The sequence below is a fragment of the Protopterus annectens genome, chromosome 10.part0, assembly GCF_019279795.1.
Source record: "Protopterus annectens isolate FY-2018-M chromosome 10.part0, PAN1.0, whole genome shotgun sequence".
NCBI lineage: Eukaryota > Metazoa > Chordata > Ceratodontiformes > Protopteridae > Protopterus > Protopterus annectens.
Genome location: NC_056744.1, coordinates 1,004,733,793 through 1,004,760,534, shown reverse-complemented (window position 1 = coordinate 1,004,760,534; position 26,742 = coordinate 1,004,733,793). Strand labels below are relative to the sequence as shown.

General features: G+C 38.8%; 1 protein-coding gene across 1 annotated transcript in view; it reads right to left on the bottom strand.

The window, feature by feature from the left end:
* EIF2B3 (eukaryotic translation initiation factor 2B subunit gamma) overlaps positions 1–26,742 on the bottom strand; it is a 1,604,034-nt gene that overhangs the window by 1,544,947 nt on the left and 32,345 nt on the right. The window lies entirely within an intron of this gene.

Here is a 26,742-nt window from a genome sequence, read left to right as displayed (position 1 = left end):
TTGTTACATGAAACACCAGATTTTTAGTTGAGTCTAGGTCAAAAAAAGAAGTTATGTACTCATTATAACATTCTATGTGTGCTGTCCATTTTCATTCTTCCTCAACATTTGGGTTCAGATCCGACCTTTGGATCTGACTCAGCCGTTACTTTAGCTTGTAGCCACGAGGAAACTCTCGAGCTCCTCTCTTACCCACGATGCACCATCCCCTAACATACCTCAGATCTTGTTGGCCGATTTACCTACTCCAAGAAACATTATAATTATCTGTGTAGAAGAAACCAAATCTGCAGCTCAACATAAGGGACAGTGATGTCCTTATACGCTATAGTTCTTCCAGAATTCATTGTATGAAAAAGGTAGGGGGGTTGGTGGGAGGGGAGCTGAGGAAGAATAAAAATGGACGACATAGATGGCACATTATGTTGAGAACATAACTTCTTTATCTGATGTTGTCAATTGGAGCTTTTCTCCCTGGGCCTCCACTGAAAATGGGTCAATTCGGCCCAGTGGACTTCCCCGGTAATCAAATTGCAAATATATAAATCAATAAGTTTTCATTCATTCCTCAATAGTTGGGACAGAGTCCCCAGTTACCTGAAAATTCAAGTGGACTCTAAGGAAGGATATTCCTGAGCACAGCTGAGTCAAAGGTTGTTCTTCACCTTGAGACCAGATCCAATTTGTAATGAGTATTAAAAGTATTAGGATTAGTACAAGTAGCAGCTGCATAAATGCCCTCCATGGATGTCCTAGACAAGAATACTGTAGATGCTGCCATGGACCTGGTTGAATGGGGTCTTAAAGGTTTTGGTAAAGGCAGACCCGACTTGTAGACAAATGATATACAATCTAGGAGCCTTTTTGCCAGAGTTATTGGTAACTGGCTTACTCGATTTAAAATATGCAAAGAAGACAAATAACTGATCTGTTTTTCTGATGTCCTTTGATCTACGCAAGTAGAAATGTAACTGTATGTGAACATCTAGTAAGTGAGCATATATTCACCTTTGTAAAATTTGTAAAGAAAACCGGCGGATTAATAGATTGGTTAATATTGGATTCTGACTCCACCTTAGGAAAGAAAGGAGGACTGGTTCGTAACGCTACCCTATCCTTATGAAAAATCAGGTAGAGAGGATTAGAAGACAATGCTTAGAGTTCTGATATCCTTCTAGCAGAGGTGATGGCCACTAAAATTATAGTCTTCCAGGTCAGAAACCTTAGATCACATTTTGCTGCTGGTTCAAAAGGGGAATGAATTAAGGTCTGTAGTACCAAATTTAAGTCCCATGGAGAGGTTGGGTCCTTATAAGGAGGCCTCAACAGAAGTGTGCCTTTCAAAAAGGCATTACAAAGTTTTGATGAAACCAGAGTGGAGTTTTCAATTCCTACATGAAAATTAGAGATGGCTGCTAGTTGAACTCTATTTATTTATTTACTTTGACATTTGTTGACTAGGTTAGTCCAACAGGATGACAGCCCTTTTTCAGTGGAGGCCTGAGGAGAAAAGCACCAGTTGTACTAGTAAAAAAAAAAAAAAAAAAGATACATACAAGAAATACTAGGACATAACAAACAGAGAATAAAAGTAATTACATACAAGAATTTAACAAGAAATATGCTGAAGGTAAACTGCAACATTTATACAAGGAAAAATGTTTGTAGTACTGCCAACTGTTAGCAGTTAAGAGTAGGATTTATACAGAGGAAGAGAACAGATAGAGAGGATGCGTTTGGAAGTAGAAGTTGGAAGAAATGTGTATCGTTAGGGGCAAGGAGAAGTTAGGTGTATTGGAAGGGAGGGTAGTTTATTCTTTATCAACACATGTCCGCCCTGATAAGAATTACCCAAGCATGCAAAGGATAACAGTTGAGGAGCTAGTTCCTTCACTGACAATTCAAGGACACTATGTACAAAATCAGATCCAATTTGTAATGAATAATAAAAGTATTAGGATTAACCCAAGCAGCAGCTGCTAAAGGGGTCAATTAGCTTCTGATGTGCCCCAAAACTAAATCTTTTCCATTTACTTCTGTAAAGTTTTCTCGTGGAGGCTTTGTGACAAGACAAAAGTATATGACAGACAGGGGAAGAAAGCATTTCTTGTCTAGCTATTAACAGAAGTGGAGAAACTAGGCTGTAAGCTTTAGGATTGAGATATTCGGGTGAATCATGTCTGTTGGGTGAGACAGGAGGTCTGGAATTAGATCCAGAATCCAAGGTGGATAGACTAAATGAGGCCAAAGAAAGGGGAACCAAATCTTTCGAGGCTAGTAAGGTACCATGAGTATGGCTTTGCAATTCAACCAGAAAGCTTTCTGCAGAAATTTGGGTTCAAGAGAGTCAAGGGATATGCATAGAGGAGACCGGGGGGACAATAGTGTAGTACAGCATCTCTCAGTGATTCCCCTGGTGGGAGGATTAGGGCAAAGAAGATGATACACTTATTGCTTAGGGGAGAGCCAAACTGGTGGCAGCAAGGCTGGCTCCATCAGTGAAAAATTATTTCTGCCACTTCCATGATGAGAGACCACTCGTGAGTTAGTAGAATGGAACTTCTCAATTTGTCTGCTATCACACTGGATCTCCCTGGAATGTGCATTGCTATCAGAAATCGGTTGGATGAGATCATCCATTATCACATTCTTACAGCTTCTCGACACAAGGGGTAAGACCTAGTTACTTCTTTTTTTTTTTTTATTGTACCAGAGCACTGACACATTGTCCCAAATGACAGTCTTGGAAGGCCTGCAATGCCAAGAACACTGCTCTAATTTTCTGGACAATAATATGCATATTGGCCTCTTTGGGAGACCACATGCATTGTACTGTTATCCCCTGGACATGCCCCCCCCACCCAATCTGGGAAACGTCCATGGTCACTATGGCCTTGGGCTGAGGGAGAATAAATGAATGGCCTTTCAGTATCTGATCTGATTGAATCCACTGATGGCCTTGTAGTACTTGATTTGATCAACTCCACCACCAAAGGTATCTTTTGTTTGTTTGTGTCTTTCGGCTTTTCCCGGTTAGGGGTCGCCACAGCGGAACTCCGGTCCGCAAATAATTGGCAGTAGAGTTTTACGTGCTGGCTTGTCGGGCCTAACGCACAGCCTTCAACGAAGGAACGCCCATTCACGCATGTCTCCACACAGAAGACGCTCTGAGAATTGAACGTCTAACTGTGAGGCGACAACGCTACCGCAGCATCACCACTGCAGTTGTATGCTTTGCTAATTCTTATCAGTAAGAACTACAACAAGAAAAATCCAACTTCAAGAATGCCAGAATACTTTAATATAGTGCAAAGCTTTCAGATATAAATCCTTTTTCAGTGCTAACACAATCTTATTTTAGTATTCAATTTATAAACAACAAAAGTAAAATCATGTGAAAACAAGCAGCCAATAATCACATTAATGCAATAGAGATTCATCAAGCTATCGGATTTAAAGAAAAAAGCACACTATTTCATTCTCATTATAATCATGAAAAATAAAAAGTTTGTTAAATACACAATCATAAAAGCATAGATTCCAAAAATCCTTATACATATCTAACATATTATTCAACCATAATACATACTTGTATTTACTTTAACTGCATTTGTTTCTCAACTAAAACTGGCTTAATGCTGACCATATTGTTAAACCCCAGTTCTAAATCTACCTGCAATCTTGCTATCCAGCTGTACTCTTTATTCTCCAGCACATCATTCGTATCACCACCTCTTATCTGCTTAGGTAGTAAGTCAATTAACCTAAAATTAAAAGTATGTTCAATGTCTTTTTCTATAATATGTCTACTCAGCACATTCTGTTGTATTTGCCTACGAATATCAGATTTATGTTCTATTACCCGTTCTTTTAAATTTCCTAGTACTTTTACCTACATAAAATAAGAAGTTAGCTTATGGTTTTGAACAATTTTGGCAAAGAACTTTTATTTGTGTATTTATTTTGCATGAATTCTACATAATTGTATTAGTTTTTACACAGCATTTAAATATACCTTGATCCAGTCGCTTTGATATAAAAAAAATAAGACCACAATAACTCATTTCAAAACTTTTCCCACCTTTAATGTAACCTATAACCTGTACAATTAAAAAAAAAAACAACCAAATTTGTTAGGGAAAAAAATATATATAAAAAAAAAAAAAAAAAGAAGTACAATAACCTGGTTGCATAAGTGTGCACACCCTTAAACTAAAACTTTGTTGAAGCACCTTTTGATTTAATTACAACATTCAGTCTTCTTGGGTAGGAGTCTATCAGCATGGCACATCTTGACTTGGCAATATTTGCACACTCTTCCTTGCAAAAGTACTCCAAATCTGTCAAATTGCGAGGGCATCTCTTGTGCACAGCCCTCTTCAGGTCACCCCACAGATTTTCTATTGGATTTAGATCTGGACTCTGGCCGGGCCACTCCAAAACTTTAATTTTCTTCTGGTGAAGCCATTCTTTTGTTGATTTGGATCTATGCTTGGGGTCATTGTCGTGTTGAAAGGCGAAAGTCTTCTTCATCTTCAGATTTCTGACAGACACCTGAAGGTTTTGGGCCAAAAGTGACTGGCATTTGGAAATGTTCATAATTCCCTCCACCTTGAATAAAGCCCCAGTTCCAGTTAAAGAAAAGCAACCTCAAAGCATGATACTGCCACCACCATGCTTCACCGTTGGGATGGTGTTCTTTTGGTGATGCCAAGTGTTGTTTTTGCGCCAAATGTACCTTCTGGAATGGTGCCCAAAAAGTTCAACCTTAGTCTCATCAGATAATCACACACTTTCCCACATGGTTTTGGGAGACCTGATGTATTGTTTTCCAAATTTTAGCTGGGCCCCGATGTTTTCCTGTGTAAGAAAAGGCTTCCATCTTGCTTCCCTACCACATAGTCCAGACATATGGAGAATACGGGAGACTTTTGTTACACATAGTACACAACCAGTACTTGCAAGAAATTCCTGCAGCTCTTTCAGTGTTGCTGTAGGTCTCTTGGCAGCCTCCATGACCAGTTTTCATCTTGTCTTTTCAGCAATTTTGGAGGGACGTTCAGTTCTTTGCAATGTCACCATTGCCCCATATTTTCTCCACTTTTTGATGACCTTCTTCACTGTGTTCCATGGTATATCCAATGCTGTGGACATTTGTTTGTACCCTTCTCCTGACTGATACCTTTCAACAATGAGATCTCTTTGCTGCTTTCTAAGCTCTCTGCAAACTATGGCATTTGCTGTAGCTGCCAACTGAGTAAATGTCAGGAAAATCCTACTAGGACAGCTGAACTTTATTTGGGGTTAATCAGAGTCTCTTTAATTGATGGCAGGTGTGTACCCAAGAAGACTGAATGCTGTAATTAAATCAAAAGTTGCTTCAACAAAGTATTAGTTTAAGGGTGTGCACATACAGCAAAAGTATTAGTTTAAGGGTGTGCACACTTATGCAACCAGCTTACTGTACATTTTTTTCTTCCTCTTTCAGCTTTTTCCCAGTTAGGGGTCCCTACAGCAGATCACCTGTCCTCTCATGATTGGCAGCCAGCCCGGCACCCAACCTTCCACAGAAGGCACACACACATGCACTCACACGTAGGGCCAAATTAGAGTGTCCAATCAACCTACAGCATGTCTTTGGAAGGAAACTGGAGCACCTGGAGGAAACCCACGTGACCACAGGGAGGACATGCAGACTTCGTACAGAAGGCACCCCAGCCGAGGATCGAACTGGAGAACCTCTTGCTGTGAGGCGGCAATGCTAACCACTGCACCACAGTGGCCACCCTTTATTTCACATTTTTTTTATTTTTTATATTTTTCCCCTAACAGATTTGTTTGTTTTTCAATTGAATTGTACAAGTTACAGGTCACATTAAAGGTGGGAAGAGTTTTGAAATGATATATTGTGGTCTCACTTTTTTATATCACAAAAGCCTGGCATTTTAACAGGGGTGTGTACACTTTTTATATCCACTGTTATGTGTTGGTCACATGGAAGAAGCCAGAGTAATCAAAGAAAGCCAACCCACCATGTCTCTAATCAGTATGCCCATTTCTAATACAAGGTTGAACCAGAATGAAATAATAGACAATTTCTGTTAAGAAATTCAAAAATACAACGTACCATACTGTAGAGTGAAGCAGATGGATGGAGATGAGTTCATATGGGTCATGGGGTAGAGAAGTGACCTTATATGTGGAATCCCAAAGGCAAAAGTAGTTGGAGAACAACAGAGATGAGGGGATGGACAATCAGGTACTTCAATGGATTGCAGTTACCCCCCCCCCCAACACACACACACACACACACACACACACACACACACACACACACACACACACACTTGGTTTTCACCAAAAAGAATCAATGAGGTAGAATGTTTATGGATACAGAGACATGCTCTTTGAACTCTAAACACACCACTTAGATTGATGCTGCCCATGAAGAAATCTCAGTCACAGGCGGTACTCACCAGCACCACTGTAAAGCTCACATCATGGATCAGACAGGTCATTTAACTGCATGCATTGACTTAGAAGTTACAGCATGACATCAGGGGAAATGGGTGACTGTGTGTATACAGGGATCTGCTGAAACAGATGCTAGCAAAGGATTGCTGAGATGCTGGCCGTGACAGGTTTCCATCAGCTTTGACTAAAAATACAATCTGACAAGACCTGAGATTAAGTACTTTTGTGTTCTTGTGGAGTCGTCTGTAACGGCTGAGCACATCTTTAGTGATTTTCTAGTAATCTGCTAAGAACTGCTTTGGTTTGCACTCTAATGAGAGTGCAGAAAAGACCTAGCCATTTCTAGGCCTCTGATTGCTCTAGAACCTTGAAGATTATGTTTGGCTATTTGTCTGTGTGTTCATTTTAATATTTTCATCTTTTCTGAATTGTTACAAATGGCCAGCATTTGTGCAGTCCTGCTCATCATGCAGCCACATCTAACCATGCAATGTATAAGCTACAGGTATCTTGAGCCATATTTTTCTCTATACAACTTAATCTCTCCCAACTACTGATTAGAGTAATTAGCAATATATGTTGTATGGACAACAAGCCACCTACAATGGGTCTGCATAACAGCATTTAATAACTCAGAGCTGCTCTACTTTAGCAAAATTAGCTTGCGGTTGCTCTATGTTGCCCTTTTGCACAGTGCATGTTTAATAGGTACTTAACACAATTACTTGGTTTTCTCCATAGTAAAGTCCAAAATCTAACTGAACACAGTATTTTGAGCACTCATACTAATTCTGCAAATTCCAGGACTAAAATGGGGGGTCAACCTGCTTGTCTTTCTTCTGTTGCCAGCTTCATAGTATTTAGAATCCTTAGGCAGTACAGCAACTGCCCGGTGCTCACAGATTAAGAACGTTTACTTAGTACAATACATTCTCTTTGGAAGAAATTCAAGTATTTTGCTAACATGAAGACCTCACTCACACAAAAGGACAAAGACTTCCAGCAATACACACTTCTACAACTGTAGACCAACCAATGCCATAATGTTTTAGGCTCAGATTATAAAAAAGTCCTTGCCAACACCTCCTAGATCCACAAAGACTAGGTCTCAGTGAAAATCTTAACACCATATCACCACCTTCTGGTACACTTCCAAAAAAGAATCAGAAGGATTTAAATCATCCCAAATCCAGTATATAGAACTACTCTAAGAACAAAAATATATATATATTTTAGTGATTGGTGTCTCTACAATCTGACACAGAGATTCTCATCTCACTAAGCTGGAAAAACTTTCAGAGAGAGTGATAGAGAACTGTCTTTCAGGTGCTAGGATCTTGGACATCTCAAGGGCCCTTAAGACCCTTTCAACTGGCAAATAAGACTACAACATGGTAGCAGGTCCATGTGGGTGTGAATGACTTGGCATGCAAAACCCTATGACAGGGGTTCCCAAAGTGTGTGCCACGGTGCCCTGGTGAGCCACAGCTTCCTCACAGGGGCATCGTGAACTAATACCCTTCATTTATGATTTTTTTATTTTGTTTTTTAATTTTCGCACCGTTTCAGCTGACATCATCGCATGTGCGATGACTTCAGCTCTGTCAGGGCTACCAGCCTGTCGGAATTGAGCAAGGAGCTCATGCATTTCCGGCTGGCCGTGGCTGCTCAAATGCGAGCGGGAATGGCAATGAACGGATTATGTTCGGGGAACAAGAATCGGACCTCCGGCGGGTATGGCCAGAAAGAATGACGACTCCATGCAGGTAAGGAAACTTTCAGAGAAGTGTGTGTGTGTGTCCATGTTAAATTCCCGAGCACAGTTAAAAGTGACAGCAATCTGAAAGGGTTAAAAATCACATTCACTAAAGCAGAATTTTTTTCTCCCCAGGGGACAAGCTTGTGTGTTATGTAGCTAAAGTATTGAAATAATGGACAGGGATTTGCAGAACACTACGGAGGTACATGACTGTCGGCAACTCAAGCATTGCTTTAAAATAAAAAAACAAGTGCCACTAAATCAGAATACTACAGGAATTTGAAGAATACACATCTTGCAAATCAAGAGAAAATTTGGAAAACTGTAAAACATCTCTTACCTGGACTAATGTCTTTCCAGAATCTTAGTTTCTAACACAACCCCTGTCATGCTGACTACTATTAGAGAGTTACTTACCCTCTTCCACCCACAAATATGTAATTCAATGCAAACTGACAAGACATTCAATATCCATCAATACTATAATACAATAATCTCTCTTTTATTTTATAGGAATATGGGAAAAAAAACTATTAAAATTCACCACCAAAACTGATGCTTAATCTTGGATAAACCTTAATCTTTATTTGTAATCTAACTAGTAACTCATTTTCCTCTCATCTCAAAGTTGCATGCATTGTCCCAGTGCCTAAAGTTCTGTGCCACAGATAGCAATAATGCTTGTAAAAATGATTTATGACCAATCACTAGAATATACTTAACAGCATGCCTTCTGTCACAAATGTCAAAACAAATACAGTACTCTCACAGCAGTTCTCTATTTAACCAAGCGGATATATTCAGATATGGGCAATGACCTGTTAGCAGGAGATAGATTTTTGGATTTAAAAAGAGAATTTGAAACAGTTGATCAGAACCCTCGTACTTGACAAGCTAAATTACTGCAGCTTATCTTCTAATGTCATTTTATAGTTTAAAAACTATCTTTCTAGCATATATTTTGCAGTCATTACCAACAAATTCTGTATTGATACTGTTTTTTCTTACTGAAGGTGTTCCTTGTAGCTCTGTATTCGGCCCATTTCCTTTTTCTTTGTAGATAAATAGTCTGCCCTGGGGACTACCAAATATAAAGTGCATTATGCATGTAGATGAACTTTTGCTTACTAATACTAACTCTATGTTCTGGGGTGGGCAGCAAGTTGGTTTTCAGCATAATGGTTTCATGTTATTACATTTATTGCAATTGCTGTCAGAAGGCTGTCACACTTCTACTAATTATATATTTATGGCTCATCACAGAAACACTAACCCTTCATCTCACACAGCAAAACTGCTGAATTTCAAGTGAACAATTTATATGGGACTTCCCTCCACTCCCCTGCTAATTCAGCATTACACAACTGTGACCAAGTGGAAATCGCCATATTGATACTATAGTTAACTAAGCAACAACTGTCTATATAGCACAAAACCAAAAGGATTCTATGTGTGCATGTGTTTGTGTGTGCATGTTTATGCATAATACTAGTAGGTTAGATCAAATGTGTTTTCATACAGTGTGTTTTGAGTTGTGATGTTTGTTTGAACTTGTATTTCATTGTGCAGGTTGTTTTAAGGAGCTTACGTGCTGCTGCTTGTTGTGTAGGACTGTAGGTAGTAGTATGCTAGTTTATAACGTCCCATTAGCGATTATTTAAGGATTTTAGTTTTGCCTGTAATGGAGTTTCCTAATATGGGCTTCTGCTTTTTTTTCCCCAGACTTTGTACAATCATGGAGTATGTGTTCAAAGTTATGAGGCATGGTAGTGAATAAACATTATGGGATGTAGGGGGAAACAGCCCAACCTAAGATTAGTTTGTTTAGTTTTTATGCATGTTTTTGATTTTATCTTTGGATAGGGTTTTTTTTTATTTTTAAAAGACAGTCTTAAAAAATTAAAAAGACATTCTGACATTTGATGTGCTTACATATACCCGAGGCAAAAATGTCACACGCAGTAAATACAGGCATCAAAACTGTCAGCAGTATACCACCCGCCACACCTCACTAAGGCCATCATGAAAAACATAACCCATTATATGCTGAGTTTCTAAAGATTAACCTGCCTAAAGACCTTCAAAACATAACACCTCTGAATTTGCCTGTATATGATTACAGTCCCTTCTGAACATACCAACAGCTTCAAAGTATGTACTAATGAGAACTGAGGCTACTGCAAGCTGGTACTCAAAAGTATTTATTCCTAGCTATGCAGTATATGTATAAAGCCCACTGAAGTTACTGCTGCATACTGACCATTCCTATACACCTGAGCAATTTGAATATTGGTGAGACATTTAGTGACTACTACATGCAAAAGTCTCCACTTAACAGAAATGGGGTGTGGGTATTGACAAAAACTGACATTACTTCAGCATGTTAGAAGTCTGCCGTTACTTACTGTCACTCATATTTGTGTACCTGTGAATACTGAGGTCATTGCTGCAGTAACAGTCTACAATAGGATAAATGACCCCCTCGTGTCTGTATCTTCCAGACCCCAAGCCACTATTTAATCTCACTCCCTCTGGAGAGTAGTCAGAAGCTTCATCCCTGTTTAGTTAATAAGGTTGCCATTAGGTTCGCTTACCTCTCAACCACAGTAGAGCAGTGTTATGCTGTTAAGCAGAATGTACACTTTTTTTTGGTAATTGTCTTTTTATTGTACTTTTGAGTTTTTCTCCCCAGGTCTCCTAGACCAGTCAGGCAGCCTCGTTAAACAAATGTCAAATAAATAAATAAAATATGCACTTTATGCGCGCCATGGGGGGGGGGGCACCTTGGGAAAACCTGGATTCAGCAAGGGAGCCAAGAATCGAAAAAGTTTGGGAACCACTGCCCTATGAGATATACAAAGAGACATGATGCATTTTAAAAAAGAAGGCAAGACTTTGATCCAGAACAGAATCTTTCCTTCAAGAATTATACCTACAAACAAAGAAAAGAGATCTGGTTTCAACAATTCAGTAAATATCTGGTATCATTCCAGATAGATCCAGTATGTGTCAGCATGGTATGAGATGCTCTAAAATTCTACTTGCTTTGCTAGGGATGGTCTGCACCTCTCATTCCAAGGCTTCCGCATACTGGTTAAAGTTTTTGCTCCCCATAGTGCCTTTGTTTAGGCAGAGTCCAGCTGATGGATATCCCATTGTAACAAACATATCAAATCCAAAATAGAAATCACATATCACATTAAGGTACAGCCAATTAATGCTAGACGTTCAACAACATGCTCAACCTTGTGGTTCTCAAGCTTTGGAGAGCATCCATGTCTGTGTAATTACAGAAAATGAAATATTCAGAAAGAACTTACTCCCCCATACCAAGATTTTGTGCCTACCATGCTTTTAGATCTGAAGGAACATACCATATACACCACCAATGATGACAGCAAGGATTAAGATTTGAATACAAATTTGAATAAAAAAATGGTAGGTGGTGGCAGGCCAGCAAATTGATGTACTCAACACCTGATATCTAAAATTGTGAGCCATCATGGGCAAAAGCCTTTCCTTAAATATGAGAAGGACAAGAAGAAAAATGGCAAATACTGACTGACAGAGAGGATGACCCTACCAATCGGACTCATCAAAGAATGATGTTCAAGTTAGACTATCATTTTTGAACGATGACAATAAGGTTAGAGCAGACTGGGCATGAATTCTCTTTGCAGAGTCTAGAGAAATGACTTCCATAAGCATACCAAATGATGGTGGAAGGTTTTAGATCCAAATCTGCACATCATCACTTTAGCTAATCTTAATCTGTGCAATGTGCTAGAGTGGAAGCGATGTATCACACACTCAACCCTCTTAGGTTTCTACAAGACCAAAAGCTAGCAATTATTCTCCAGGCAGACAAAAATAAGACGTCAATGGGAGACAAGCTTCTATCAGATACCTTAAACTTGTCAAACTGATCATCAAGGTCATCTTCTCATAATTAGAAATAAGCTAGACTTATTAATTTTCCTGAAAGCTGATGGCCCTAGCATCTACCAGCCAGTTTTACTGCTCTCACTCTATCAAAGTCCTGGAAACAATAACACAGCATTAACTCCTGGAATGCATTAAACCTAGAGGCTGTTAACAAAAATTTAATGTAGTTTCATGAATTCGATTTGGCTAAGACAGGGGTTTGCAACCTTCACTAGCCATTTTGGCCCCTCTCCCACCAAATAAAATGGGAGCCACGAAACCTATTTGACCACTAAAATGAAGATAACACAGCTTATAAAGTTTCATACATAGTTATAAACTTAGTTCTCTTATATTTAGTATAATAAGAGCAATATTTAAAATCCATCCCTATTTTTGTTCCTTTGTTGGGATTGCTTGATCGCTCTGTGTGTGTGTCATATCTCTGGACATCTCAGAACAAGAAATCTGGAGAGGGGGGCACAAAGGCCCCAAAATAAGGAAACTTTTTAAATATTGCTCTTATAAACCTAAAAAGTTGATAGAATAACATATTTTGCATTAGCATTAATTTTCTGAAGGGTATGAAGTCTGAAACTCAAATGTCTGTCCATTTTTTCTGACTTCAGCCCTTAATAAATTTTCCAGAAAACAACAATTTTATGAGAAACAAACCGAAAATATGAGGCAAAAGTTGGGACATTCTGTGAAAATCTGCACAGTTGAGAGATAAGTGTGTGTGTGTGTGTGTGTGTGTGTGTGTGTGTGTGTGTGTGTGTGTGTGTGTGTGTGTGTGTGTGTGGTAGAATGGCCATTATTTTTCAAAGCTACAAGGAGCCGCTGCAGAGGGGTGGAAGAGCCACATGCAGCTCCAGAGCTGCTGGTTGCAGACCCTGGGCTAAGGAGTGTAGGCATATATAAAGTGAAGCACATATCATGATACAGTAATAGCAGCAGTATCTGGTGAACTTTCAAAGACACACACACACACACATTAGATATATATATATATATATATATATATATATATATATATATATATATATATATATATATATATATGATATATATGAATGATAGATAGAGATATATACATATATATATATATATATATATATATATCTATACATATACATATATATATATATATATATATATATATATATATATATATATACATATACACACACTGTAAGAGATGCCCTGCAGCATCCTCACATAGTGGCCAAACTACCTGAACTGACTCCTCCCATAAAGAAGCAAAAGCTGCTGCCCTTCAAGATCCTTCTTGACTGACTAAACTCTTCACTCTGTCATGGAGACCAAACTAATCTATCATGTCCCATGAAGAAGCCTCATTTCTACCAATTGTTTACGTAATTTCATCCTTACTGTCAATACCTAAAGCTCATAACTAAGGGTGAGGTTGGGGACACTGACTGACCAATAAATTGAGCTCTCTCACCAGAATCAGGGACAAAGTCTGCAGTACTGCTGTCACTGCAACTATCAGCTTTCTAACTTCCCAAGAACAATACCCCAAGATACTTAACCTCCCTCTCCAGTGGTATCTGTTCAACCATCATACCTGTGGCATCTGTTCTCCACACTTAAGATATTAACTCTTTCACTTGTGGTACCTGCTTTCCCTCACCTGCAAATAGGAAACTATACTTTTCAGTAAGAGAACTATGACTTCTGATTTCAAACTGCTGACTTTCACACCTGCTTCAGACTCAGCAGTGAATCGCTCAAATACGTGCTTAAAATCATAGTCACTTGAAACTAAGAGATCATCATCATCTGTAAACAATAAAGATGAAACTGTTACATTTCCAAACTGGATGTTCTCCAAACTTTGGCTGTACCTTGACATCTTGTTTATGAAAATCCAATTAGGAGTGAAGGCAAAGCACACTCCTGGAACAGTCACACACTCACTTTTAATGTGTTTTCAACTCAAGTATACTGATACAATTCTAACTTCTTAAACAGATGGATTGATTGGCATGTAGAAGCAGTCACATGACTCTTTGCTGCTGTAGCAAGTGCACAGTCACATTTCTGCTCCAAGTCACGTGCAGCCAGTAAATGGGAAGGTTCCATGGCCCCATCAACATCTCCATAACAACAAGAGTTAACCCACTGTTCTACAGCCATTGCTCCTCCTGAGGCAAAGACTCAATCACTGGACGAAGCCTCCTTTCCACTAACCTGGCATATCTTTTTTTCGAGGAGGATATTTAATGTGATACCTTTATAGTTTGAACACACCTTTGTGTCTCCATTTCTGAACAAAAGAATGGCCTACTAACCCAGTTCTACACTTGCTAAATTGTCTTAAAAAGATAAAAATTGAGATAATGCAGTTATCTTATGTTAACACTGGAGTCAAAGCCAGCTGGTTAACATTCATTGTTTATGACACCTACTGCTTATGTTTACTACCCCTGAAGTCTCCATACTTTAGTATTTGCTCTCCCTACCTGCAGATAGGAAGCCATACTTTTCAGGAAGAGAACTATGACCGAGCTATTGCAGTTTTCTATGTGCTATATATTTCCTTTTCATACTGTTCTTCTGACATTCAGATGTTCAACAGGAAACCATTTACAACACACTACCAAGATATGAACAATTAATATTTTAACAAGCAATCACAAACAATTCCAACAAGGCTTTAACAAAGGGACACTCTCCCACATAACACTTGATACTGTAGGTTTCTCACAATGCAACAGGAGTATGACAGAAATTGCCTTTAAGGCTGGAAAAACAAACAGAAGGCTCCCTTAAAAAAGTTACAAAAAGAAGGTGCAGTAGTTGAAATTCTACTGCTAGCACCTAATTAATGAGCATACATCTCTATATCACAGCTTTTTAAAAGTATATGAACCTCCCTTAGCCACACATACTAAAACATGCAAAGCTCAATGGTAAAAGCAGTCCAAAAGCTTAAATGAGTTACATCAATAATGTAACAAGGCACAATGCTGTGTAAAGACACATTTTACACCATGCCTGATAGCTGAAGGCACTTCCCTACTGGGTTTGTGCTATTTAAGGCACAATGTAAAATGCATTTTCTAAACAGCTCATTACATTGCACTGCTAACGTTTTACAAACAAATATGCAATAATTGCAAAAAGGTGGTCAAGTGGCAGAACACACAGATAAAATTGAAGATGAGGGAAAGTTTTTGGAAAAAGTGGTATATAAGAAAACTAAGATACAGGATATACATATATATATATATATATATATATATATATATATATATATATATATATATATATAAAATCAATCAATACAGAGACAACAAACTGCATGCCAGTAGTATGGCATGGAAAAGAGCTTAGGGAGACAGAATAAATGCTTTAGCAAACACATATTCCTCAAAACAAGGTTAACAGGACAGAAGGAACGGTTATTACAACTGATGAAAAGAGGCCATGACCAGTCAATACACAATAAAACCCAGCATGGAGAGTTCAAGGAGGTACTGAAAAAAGTACTTCACTAAAACAGTAACAGATGTGTAGAAAAGACCAAGGAAAGTGATGAAAACGCAACATATAATGGAATTTCCCACATGTTTGTGACTGACAAAAGGGAATACATCAGTAAACAGGCGAGAAAGTTATGATCAGGCATCATTTAGAGTCCAGAGGGGCAGACTAAGCTGCAAGTATTTTGGCAGACTGGGTGGGCTGTACATTACTCATTTGAAAATAAATTCTATGTTTCTGTTTTGGTACCAAAAACATCTTCAGAAGTTAAGTTGTAAGAGGGGAGGAAAAAGCAGAAAATTTGCTCAGAGCTGAGTCCTTGACATTTCTATGCCAGATTTCTTAAATCATCCAAAAAATTGTCAGGCTATAATTATTATAATTATGGAGACAGCTGTGCAGCAAATAAACCCATTTTATGAGAAGTTATACTACGCTAAACAAGTCATTTCGATGTGAATTTTTGTAAGGTTGACTACAGTACATGGAATTTTTAAACTGTACGGAACAGTGGCTTACATTCATGTAATACACACACATTCCACCCCCTGCACAACCTCAAATAATGCATGTTAAACCTTAACGCTGCCCTTTCCTCCGGTCCTAACCCTAGACCATAAATTAATAAAAATCTTCCCGTAACACTGACACTACATAAGACAAGCTTGCACAAACAAACGTGCACAAACACACCCTAACAACACTAAATCTATCCCTTTACCTAACCCTGAATGTAACACTAAAAAGACACACACACCAAACATATAACACCTATCCCTGACCCTGACCCTGACTCACTAACACATATACACTCACCCCCTCCAACCCCACTTACCTGTCTAGACAAAACATAACACTGACATTTCCACCAAACAGATATCCATACAACTGACATTTAACACAACTCGTGTTCCGCAAAAAGCAGGGGACCCATGTGTGTGTGTGTGTGTGTGTGTGTGTGTGTGTGTGTGTGTGTGTGTATCAAAATAAAAAGAACGTGATTAAATGCATATATCTGTGTGTGTGTGTGTGTGTGTGTGTGTGTGTGTGTGTGTGTGTGTGTGTGTATGTGTGTGGGGATTACATACATATACATTATATAAAATATAGAGCTAGACACTCAGTGGTGTGATCAAAGGCACTAGACGATTGTGCCTGTTGAAGTGACCTACAAACTCCATGTTCAAAAATGGGGAAAAAGGGGTTATGGATACATATTATGACAAATACATACTTTATGTGATTACATTTGTATACATACACTGTCCATCCATCCATCCTCAACCTCTTTTCCCATTTTGCATATGGGGTCAGGGTGTCACTTCAATTGTGAGAATCATCTCGAGCCAAGGTTTACACCACCAGGTGGCTAGCCTTGCTGCAGTAGTGGGTCAGGGTGTCACTTCAATTGTGAGAATCATCTCGAGCCAAGGTTTACACCACCAGGTGGCTAGCCTTGCTGCAGTAGTTCATTCATATCACTCACTCGTACACACACCTATGGCCAATTTAGATTGTCCAATCCACCTACTGCATATCTCTGGAATGTGGGAGGAAGCCGGTGCACCCAGAGGAAACCTACACAGCTGCAGAGAGGACATGTAGACTCTGCACAGAAGGCACGCCAGTCGAGAATCGAACCAGAGAACTTCCTGCTGTGAGGTGACAACGCTAACCGCTGTACCACCGTGGCCACCCTGTAAAGTAGTGCAATTATGATACCTTCTTTTAAATGCCATCACTAAAGTATCTATAACCTGTGGTTGCTCTCCAATGATTTTCCTCAGCTGATTAGTTCTGAATGTGCTTGCTCATCATTCATTTTTCTATTCAGTGTACATTTCTCTTCAGAAATGTTTTTCCTTTCTCTGGTTTTGTAATGAACTCAGTATGCATACCTGTATTTTGTAAATTAAATGCATTGCAGTTTTTTTTAATCCATGTATGTTAATCTGCATATACTGTATTCTCTTAATTTTGGAGATACTGTCTTCAGGACTAAGCTGTAAATGGGACCTCCCAGATGGGCTCTCCCAGTTAGCAAATGTAAATAAATAAACACATACATATAATAACAAGGGGAGTTATTGAAAACAAAAGAGGGAGGCAAATATTAACTCTGCATATGGCAGCAATGAAGCTTTCAAAATATTCACCATAAACCATAAAATACACAAAAACTACCACTTTCAGAAGAAGCATTATCACCTTCATTTGGTCACTTAAACTCACTTTCACATTCACAGTCTCCCTCTTTCTAATCAAAAGCTGGTGATAATAACTCTGCAGAGTTCTTCCAGTTTCATTCCAAAGAAAAACACAAATATTTCTAGCTTAAGTTTTCATCTTTTCCATCCTTCAGGCTTCTTGTTCTTTTCACTTGAAACAGATGCAGTTTCACACTGTTAGTGTGATCACACACATCAACTGAAGGCCTTGGTTCAGTGCTATTTACAGAATAACTTCCCATAGTGACAAACTGTAATGTCACTAGATATTCTTGAAGTTTTTCACACACATCCAAAGCATTTGCATCCAATTAGGTCAGCAGCAGAGAAGGTCTAGAAAAGAAAGACAGAAGCACTTCCTGTCAAATTGTTTCTATAAGGTCATACAACACACAAAAACAGGATGCTTGGAATACTTGGCACTGCAGTGATATATTGTTACTAGAGGTGTCAAGCATTTGTAGTTTCAGTACATTTTTAATCAGTATTTCCAATCTCCAGGTCACTTGTGGGATAGCAACTTCACAAGTACTTTAACTGTATTAGTGAAAATAATTATCCCACAGATTCTTATTACAATGAACGGGAAATCAAACCTGCAAGTGAAAGTCATGCTGTTCATTAGCATTACTTCTTGCCTCCATTTCTGTAACATAACAACAAGACATATCTAGCCATCCATGCCCTCTTACCATGTATGCTAAGCACTTGAGATCATTTTCTATGGACTATGGGCAACCAATCTCAGTGCTTACTTGGCAATCTCCAGTCATCTGACTAGAACCTGCCATGGAGAACAGATGCTCTGATCTTACAGGACAGCTTTCTCTTACATTTTCTGTATACTAGCAGCAAATTAGATGCATCAGTGGAAGTGGTACACACTATCCACAGCACAGATTTTTTTTTAATTCATTAAGGTGATTAGGGTGAGATAAGGCAGTGGTTGCAAAAAGACTTTAGAACATTACTGTGGTCATTATTTCTTACAAGTTTGGTGATCACATACTGCAGGTATCATCACAAGTAGCCACCTGTCTGAGAGAATCTGTTCTTAAAGCGCAAGACAAACAGGTGATCACAAAGACATAACACAAGAGTGGGAACAGTGAGTATATGTCAAAAAGCTATGAGATTAAATATATCAATATGACCACTTGCTCCTTCACTTTTATCATACTAACATTAGGGAAGTACATACAAGGTAGGTATATTTCTGGAGTAAGTAAGTAAGCAGGTTGGGTGTGAATGTACAAGGCAGTTATAAGATCACTAATAAATCACCAATACTGCTTACCTAGGGGCAGTTTATATGACTATGAGCAACCTGATGAACCTGCTTAGTTAGACCACTATGCCTTTCACTTTCTTCATAATCACACATTACAGATGTACACAAAAAGTAGCTATGTTTGTTCAATATGGTGTGTGTGTGTGTGTGTGTGTGTGTGTGTGTGTGTGTGTGTGTGTGTGTGTGTGTGTAAAATTAACAGCAAGTACAGGACACATGAACCAATCACTGACATTATTATAGGATGGGCAGTACACGTATCCAAGAACAACAAGTGGAAATATATTACTGTAGTCATTACTTTTTTCACTTTTCTCACAAACAAATGTAAGAGCTGTAAGCAAAGTTGTGTGTTGGAGGCGAAAAGAATGTCAGATAAAGTGATGTTTATGAAGCTGGAAATTGATGGTATAATGATGAATGTTGTTAGTGCATATGCTCCACAAGTTGGGTGTGCGATGGATGAGAAAGAAAAATTTTGGAATGAGTTAGATGAAGTGGTGATGACTGTACCCAAGGGTGAGAGACTGGTGATTGGAGCAGATTTCAATGGGCATGTTGGTGAAGGGAACAGAGGGGATGAGGAAGTGATGGGTAGGTATAGTGCTAAGCAAAGGAATGCAGAAGGTCAGATGGTAGTGGATTTTGCGAAAAGGATGGACATGGCTGTGATGACTATGCATTTTAACAAGAGGGAGGAGCATAGGGTGACATACAAGAGTGGAAGAAGATGCACACAGGTGGACTACATCTTATGTAGAAGGGCCAGTCTGAAGGAGATTGGAGACTATAAAGTGGTGGCAGGGGAAAGTGCAGTTAGGCAGCATAGGATGATGGTTTGTAGGATGACACTGGTGATCAAGAAGAGGAGGATGAGTGTGAGGGCAGCACCAAGGAACAAATGGTGGAAAATGAAAAAGGGTAATTGTGAGGTGATGTTCAGAGAAGAGTTGGCACTGGGTGGCAATGAGGAGTTACCAAATAGCTGGGTAACTACAGCAGAGCTAGTAAGAGAGATGGCTAGAAAGGTGCTTGGTGTGACATCTGGAAAGAGGAAGGCGGACAAGGACACCTGGTGGTGGAATGAAGAAGTACAGGATAGTATACAGAGAACGAGGTTGGCAAAGAAGAAGTGGGATTGTCAAAGAGATGAAGAAAGTAGACAAGAGTATAAGGACATGAGGTGCATGGCAAAGAGAGGTGGCGAAGGCTAAGGATAAGGCGTATGAAGAGTTGTATAAAAGGTTGGACACCAAGGAGGGAGAAAAGGACCTGTACCGATTGGCTAGACAGAGGGACCAAGCTAGTAAAGATTTGTAGCAGGTAAGGGTGATAAAGGATAAGGAGGGAAACGTACTCACAAGCGAGGAGAGTGTGTTAAGCAGATGGAAAGAGTACTCTGAGGGGCTGATGAATGAAGAGAATGAGAGGGAGAGAAGGTGGATAGTGAATCATGAAGTGCAGTGGATTAGCAAGGAGGAAGTAAGGATAGCTATGAAGAGGATGAAGAACGGAAAGGCTGTTGGTCTAGATGACATACCTGTGGAAGCACGGAGGTGTTTAGGTGAAATGGCAGTGGAGTTTTAACTAGATTATTTAATAAAATCTTGGAAAGTGAGAGGATGCCTGAGGAATGGAGAAAAAGTGTTTTGGTACCGATTTTTAAGAATAAGGGTGATGTGCAGAGGTGTAGTAACTACAGAGGGATTAAACTGATCAGACACAGCATGAAGTTATGGGAAAGAGTAGTGGAAGCTAGGTTAAGAAGGGAGGTGATGATTAGTGATCAGCAGTATGGTTTCATGCCAGGAAAGAGCACTACAGATGCGATGTTTGCTCTGAGAGTGTTGATGGAGAAGTACAGAGAAGGTCAGAAGGAGTTGCATTGTGTCTTTGTGGATTTAGAGAAAGTATATGACAGGGTGCCTAGAGAGGAGTTGTGGTATTGTATGAGGAAGTCAGGAGTGTCAGAGAAGTATGTAAGGGTGGTACAGTATAGGTACGAGGGTAGTGTGACAGCGGTGAGGTCTGTGGTGGGAGTGACAGATGCATTTAAGGTGAAGGTGGGATTACATCAAGGATCAGCTCTGAGCCCTTTCTTATTTGCAATGGCGATGGACAGGTTGACAGACGAGATCAGACAAGAGTCCCCGTGGACTATGATGTTTGCAGACGACATTGTGATCTGTAGTGAGAGTAGGGAACAGGTGGAGGAGACCCTGGAGAGGTGGAAATATGCTCTAGAGAGACTAGGAATGAAGGTCAGCAGGACTATGACAGAATACCTGTGTGTGAATGAGAAGGAGGATAGAGGAATGGTGAGGATGCAGGGAGTAGAGGTGGCGAACGTGGATGAGTTTAAGTACTTGGGATCAACAATTCAGAGTAATGGTGAGTGTGGAAGAGAGGTGAAGAAGAGAGTACAGGCAGGATGGAGTGGGTGGAGAAGAGTGACAGGAGTGATTTGTGACAGACAAGTACCAGTAAGAATGAAAGGGAAGGTCTACAACAGGGTAGTGAGACCAGCTATGTTATATGGATTGGAGACAGTGGCATTGACAAAAAGGCAGGAGTCAGAGCTTGACGTGGCAGAGTTGAAGATGTTAAGATTTGCACTGGGTGTGACAAGGATGGACAGGATTAGGAATAAGTATATTAGAGGGTCAGCCCAGGTTGGAAGGTTTGGAGACAAAGCCAGAGAGACAAGATTACGTTGGTTTGGACATGTGCTGAAGAGGGGTGCAGAGTATATTGGGAAAAAGATGCGAAGGATGAAGCTGCCAGGTAACAGGAAAAGAGGAAGGCCTAAGATAAGGTTTATGGATGTGGTGAGAGAGGACATGCAGGTGGTTGGTGTGACAGAGCAAGATGCAGAGGACATGAAGAAATGGAAACAGTTGATCTGCTGTGGCGACCCCTAATGGGACCAGCCAAAAGAAGAAGCAAAGTTGCTATGTTTATGGGTAGCAGAGAGAAGGCATGCTGTGTGCGTGAAAGTACAGGAGAGTTGCATGATTACTGTCAAATGACTATGGATATGATTTGTCAGGAGATAGTGTACTTCTCTAGCAGTAACAAGCTGAAACAGGTTACTGTGGCCATTACCTCTTTCATTTTCTGCTCAATAAGATGTCAGCAATATACAATAAGTAGTATACAGAATGTTTCAGTCTATCTTTTTAGGGGGGCAGGCTGTGCGAGTAAACAAGGGGCAGTTATGTGATCTCTGCTGAAATATTATGGACGTGTTTGCTGGATGACCTCTATGTTCCCAAGAACAATGTAGCCATTATATTCATATGAGTTCTTTAAAGTCAAAGGTGGTGTACCCTTTCAGAAGGGATATATTCCACTGAGATGGTAGGTGTGTGAAAAGGAGCCAAAGCTAGTGGGTACAGTTATACAAACATAGTGAAGACGCATGCCATATTTTGGCTTTCAGGTTTTAACTACTATTATACATTCATAGCTTCTCAAATGAAGATGTCTTTCGATTCAGTTCACAACAAGTATGCACGTTTACTTTTTTTCCTCAAAGAAGCAAATAGGTCATATATCAAATACAATATTTTGCTTTGATAACATAAAGCATGAAAAACGCTACTACTTTATTCCTGAAAGCAGTGTTTTCCAGCATCTGAAATGCTATTACAAAAAGGCAGGACTTCTGATGTGGCACTCAGAAATTTAATGTGCAGACTCTTGGTTACTTCTGCACTTAAAAGTACAACCTAGATAAAGTTTATGCCGTCATATACAAACTTGCTACCCAAAGAAATACTATAAAATGTCAAACCATTTCAGAGATACAACATTCTATAGACAGCCTCCAGTGTAGCCTAAAATGACTATAAGCATGTGCAAGGCTGCAAACTTACTTTATAATCTGTTTCTATTACATCTAAGTATACAATTTTACCTCACAATGACAATGTAGCTCATGCCCAGAATCTGTCTTTACTGAACTTTTATTCCAATATTAAAAAACATCGATATTTCACCAGGCAGAATAACATTTCTCTTAATGCATGCAGGATGAGGCCTAAACTCCATGTAATGACAAAGGCAGTATAAATCAGGATTGAGATGCAGTGAAATCCTTAATGGAAGAAGCAGCATTCATGAATTTTCTTGTATCTAAATAGATTATTAGAATTTCTTGAATTTTTATTACAAACTGCCTTAGGATACATGACATATGGCCTCTTATATACAAGTAGCCAATCTTGTGGATCATATATCTCCTTCTGCACAGCCTAGCATTACATTTGATTTCCAGTGAAGGGGCTATTTGATCAATGCTCAAACATCAGAGTGATGAAATTAATGTCTATAATGTGAATGCAAAAAATCATATTAAATTAATCAGGCAAGGCCATACATGTATTACTGCATATATGGTGAGGCTTACACTGCATACAGAGACAAAAGCAGTGTGCAGACATGCAAATCAGAACTGAGATGCAGTGAAATCACCGAGGGTACAATGGAATTAAACAGGGTGTTTTCCACCAAAGTATTTTACTAGAATTGAGCTTTTTTGTTTGTTTTTTTACCATTATAACAATTATTATTATCATTAACTGCCATAGGGGAACTGACACATGAGCTGTTATATATAAATAACAGATCCAGTGCTTAACCAGACTTTTAACACTCTGACATTATACACCTGTTTTTCAACTGGGACTCTATGACCTCTACTCAAAGGAAGGGTAAAACGAATGTCCAGAATATCTCTACTGTAACTTCATATTACTCCAGAAAAAAAAAGATGACAAATATTTCACTTAACAAGGAAGTTCTTCATGGGATCATTTTACAAGTCAGATGCAAACCAACAGCGCCGGATGGATGAAGGTAATATTTCTTTCACTTCATATGAGTGAAGCCTAAAGTGTGTGTACTTACAAAAGCAGTGTAATAATGTTTAAAACAGGATTATAAAAAGTAAGGAATTCTTGAGTGCTTTCCAAAGTACTTACTAAAACTGCTTGCTTTTATTTAATTATAAAACACCTTCGCTCAAATGACATATGGCATGTTGTACACAGCTAGCAAATCCACTGTTTCAGAGGTTTTCAATGAGGAGGAGGCTATCCGAGTTCTGTACAAAGGAGTGATGAAAGTAATGCCAGAAAGTATACACACAAAATTATCATTACATCAGCAGTAAAACTCTATCTTTCACCAAAAAGTAATATTTAATTTGTAACATGTCATGCTTTCAAATAACTAAAGCAGTGGTGTCAGATTCAGCATTGAGATCCCCCGAAATTCCCAAGGATAGAATAGCTTAGGTGAATTTTGTAGCCTCATTTTACTGTGTGAAAGTTCCATGATAAATCACAAAGGGGACTGAGACATGTCCTTTACTACATAGTTTTCAGAGGCACTGTTCCAAATGCATGCTTTCACTGCCACAATCTAACAGTTTGCATTATTACAAGGGTTTCATTGTGGGTGGTGTGTTGAAATTCTGTACAGTATGCAGAATACAGTAATGGTCTTGAATACTTCTTTATTGAACTGTCATTAAACTTCATCCAGAAAAAAATACATTTTCAATTGTAATGTGCTTTGGTTAAATGTGATATTTTTGGAACACCTAAAGCGATGGTGTCAAATGCAGAGGGTAGAACAGCAGACTCAAGATTATTCTGTAGCAGCGGATTCTTTTGTTATTGTGTCAAACTTTAAAAATTAAATATCCAAGGAAGAGAGTGAGACATGGCCTTTTACAATTAGGCTCCAGATGCTGGTGTCAATATGCCTTAAACTGTCAATATGCCTTCACAAATTAATGACCTGCACCAATTCTTTACTGAGCCGTCATTACATAAAAAATAATAATTCTATTTATTTCATCAGAACAGTTACTTAATTTTTTTCATTGATCAAAATGGATCATCTTCTCGCAAGCACTGAATGGTTCAAAAACTGAAAAGGAGATTGCCTATTTCTGGTGGAAAATGTATGCTTTAAAAGCAACAAAAAGTAAAGGAAATAGAAATCAGCAGACACAGAAGTACTACTATGCCAAAAAGCCATACATATATATATATATATATATATATATATATATATATATATATATGGAATCTTAGACATCTATGTAAGTCAAATGCATAAATGATGAATTCCAGCAACCAGAACCTTAACATTCCTAACACGAGAAAACAGAAATTGTGAAAATAGTGTAGTAAAGAGTTACGGCCAGACCCAAGTACAACAGTTTGCATACTGCAAGACATTCTATTTCTTGAAAAAGTTTCAGTTACACTACACCTATCACGCTATATTATAGATTTTCATTTAACTGTTTTATATTCACTACAGGAAGCATACACAGTATTGATGAAAATCAAAATGTGTGTCAGATCAAAAGGAAGATGCACATTAGAACACAGAAGTATTTCTCTGAACATAAAGAAAGTGGAAGTAATAACTTTCTCTGAAGAAAGAGCATAAGCTTGCTTTGAAATCAGTATAGAGGATTAGCAATGATGATAATAGTAACCTTTACTGAAGCTCCTGTACCAGTCCAACATACAAGAAGCTGATGCATGTATCTCCAGAAGTATCCTGAAACTTCGCCTGCAAGGCACCGCTAGCATATTTCCTGAGCCGAGACTAACGTCAGTGGATGGGCATGCAATGGTAAAGATTATTCTAGCATAAATAGGAAAGTCTGCACAGTAGTACTTATCTAATTTCTGCAGCATGACTCTTCCTCAGATTCCTCTTTTTTCTGATTCAAAATGAAGCAACTGAAAAGACAGGAATAACACAAAACATTCTAACATCTTTTACAGTTCCTTAAAACTTAGTTCATGTGGAAGGCTTTGTCTTATCTCAAGTGACCAAAATGAGTGACTTTTCTCCATCTGTAATGACTGGCTGCATTACTTATTCCTAGAAGCCTCTGGTATGTGTCCTACCACTGAAGTGATAACCAGATGGGAGTTTTCATCTATGTTTTCTTCTTTTATTTCTCCCTTATCCAATTTTATTATTGTCCTTACTACTCCTCTTATATTTGTTAAAAAGAAATCTTGTTGTACTGTTTACTAAGGCTCATTGTCTTCACTTAATACTTTAAAAGACTCTTCTTTTTCAACCTCCCTTTCCTAAGTTGCTTCATGTAGTCTGTAAACATGTCTCTAACTCTGTCTTCTAATTACAGCAATATTATTAAGGCTAGCATAGTGCCAAAAGTTCAGATACAAATATTGTATAAGCCTAATAAGCATACATTAAAACAAGTATAACTAAATAAAAAATATTACATTATAAAACAAACTAATATACAACCTTTCCCTGAATTTATAGGTGGAGTTGCTCACTCCACAGAAACCATGAGAAAATGCAGAATTCTGCTGGGACAGAATTCCTGAAATCCTGGAAGCCTATGACTTAGTGGATATTTAACAGCTTGACAAACCAGTGTCCAGGCTGGGACTAGCTCTCCGACTTACTCCTTAGTGGTTCTTGGAATAGGCTGTTGGTCCCCCCAACCCTGAACAGAACAAACTGTGTATCAGAAAAATGGATGA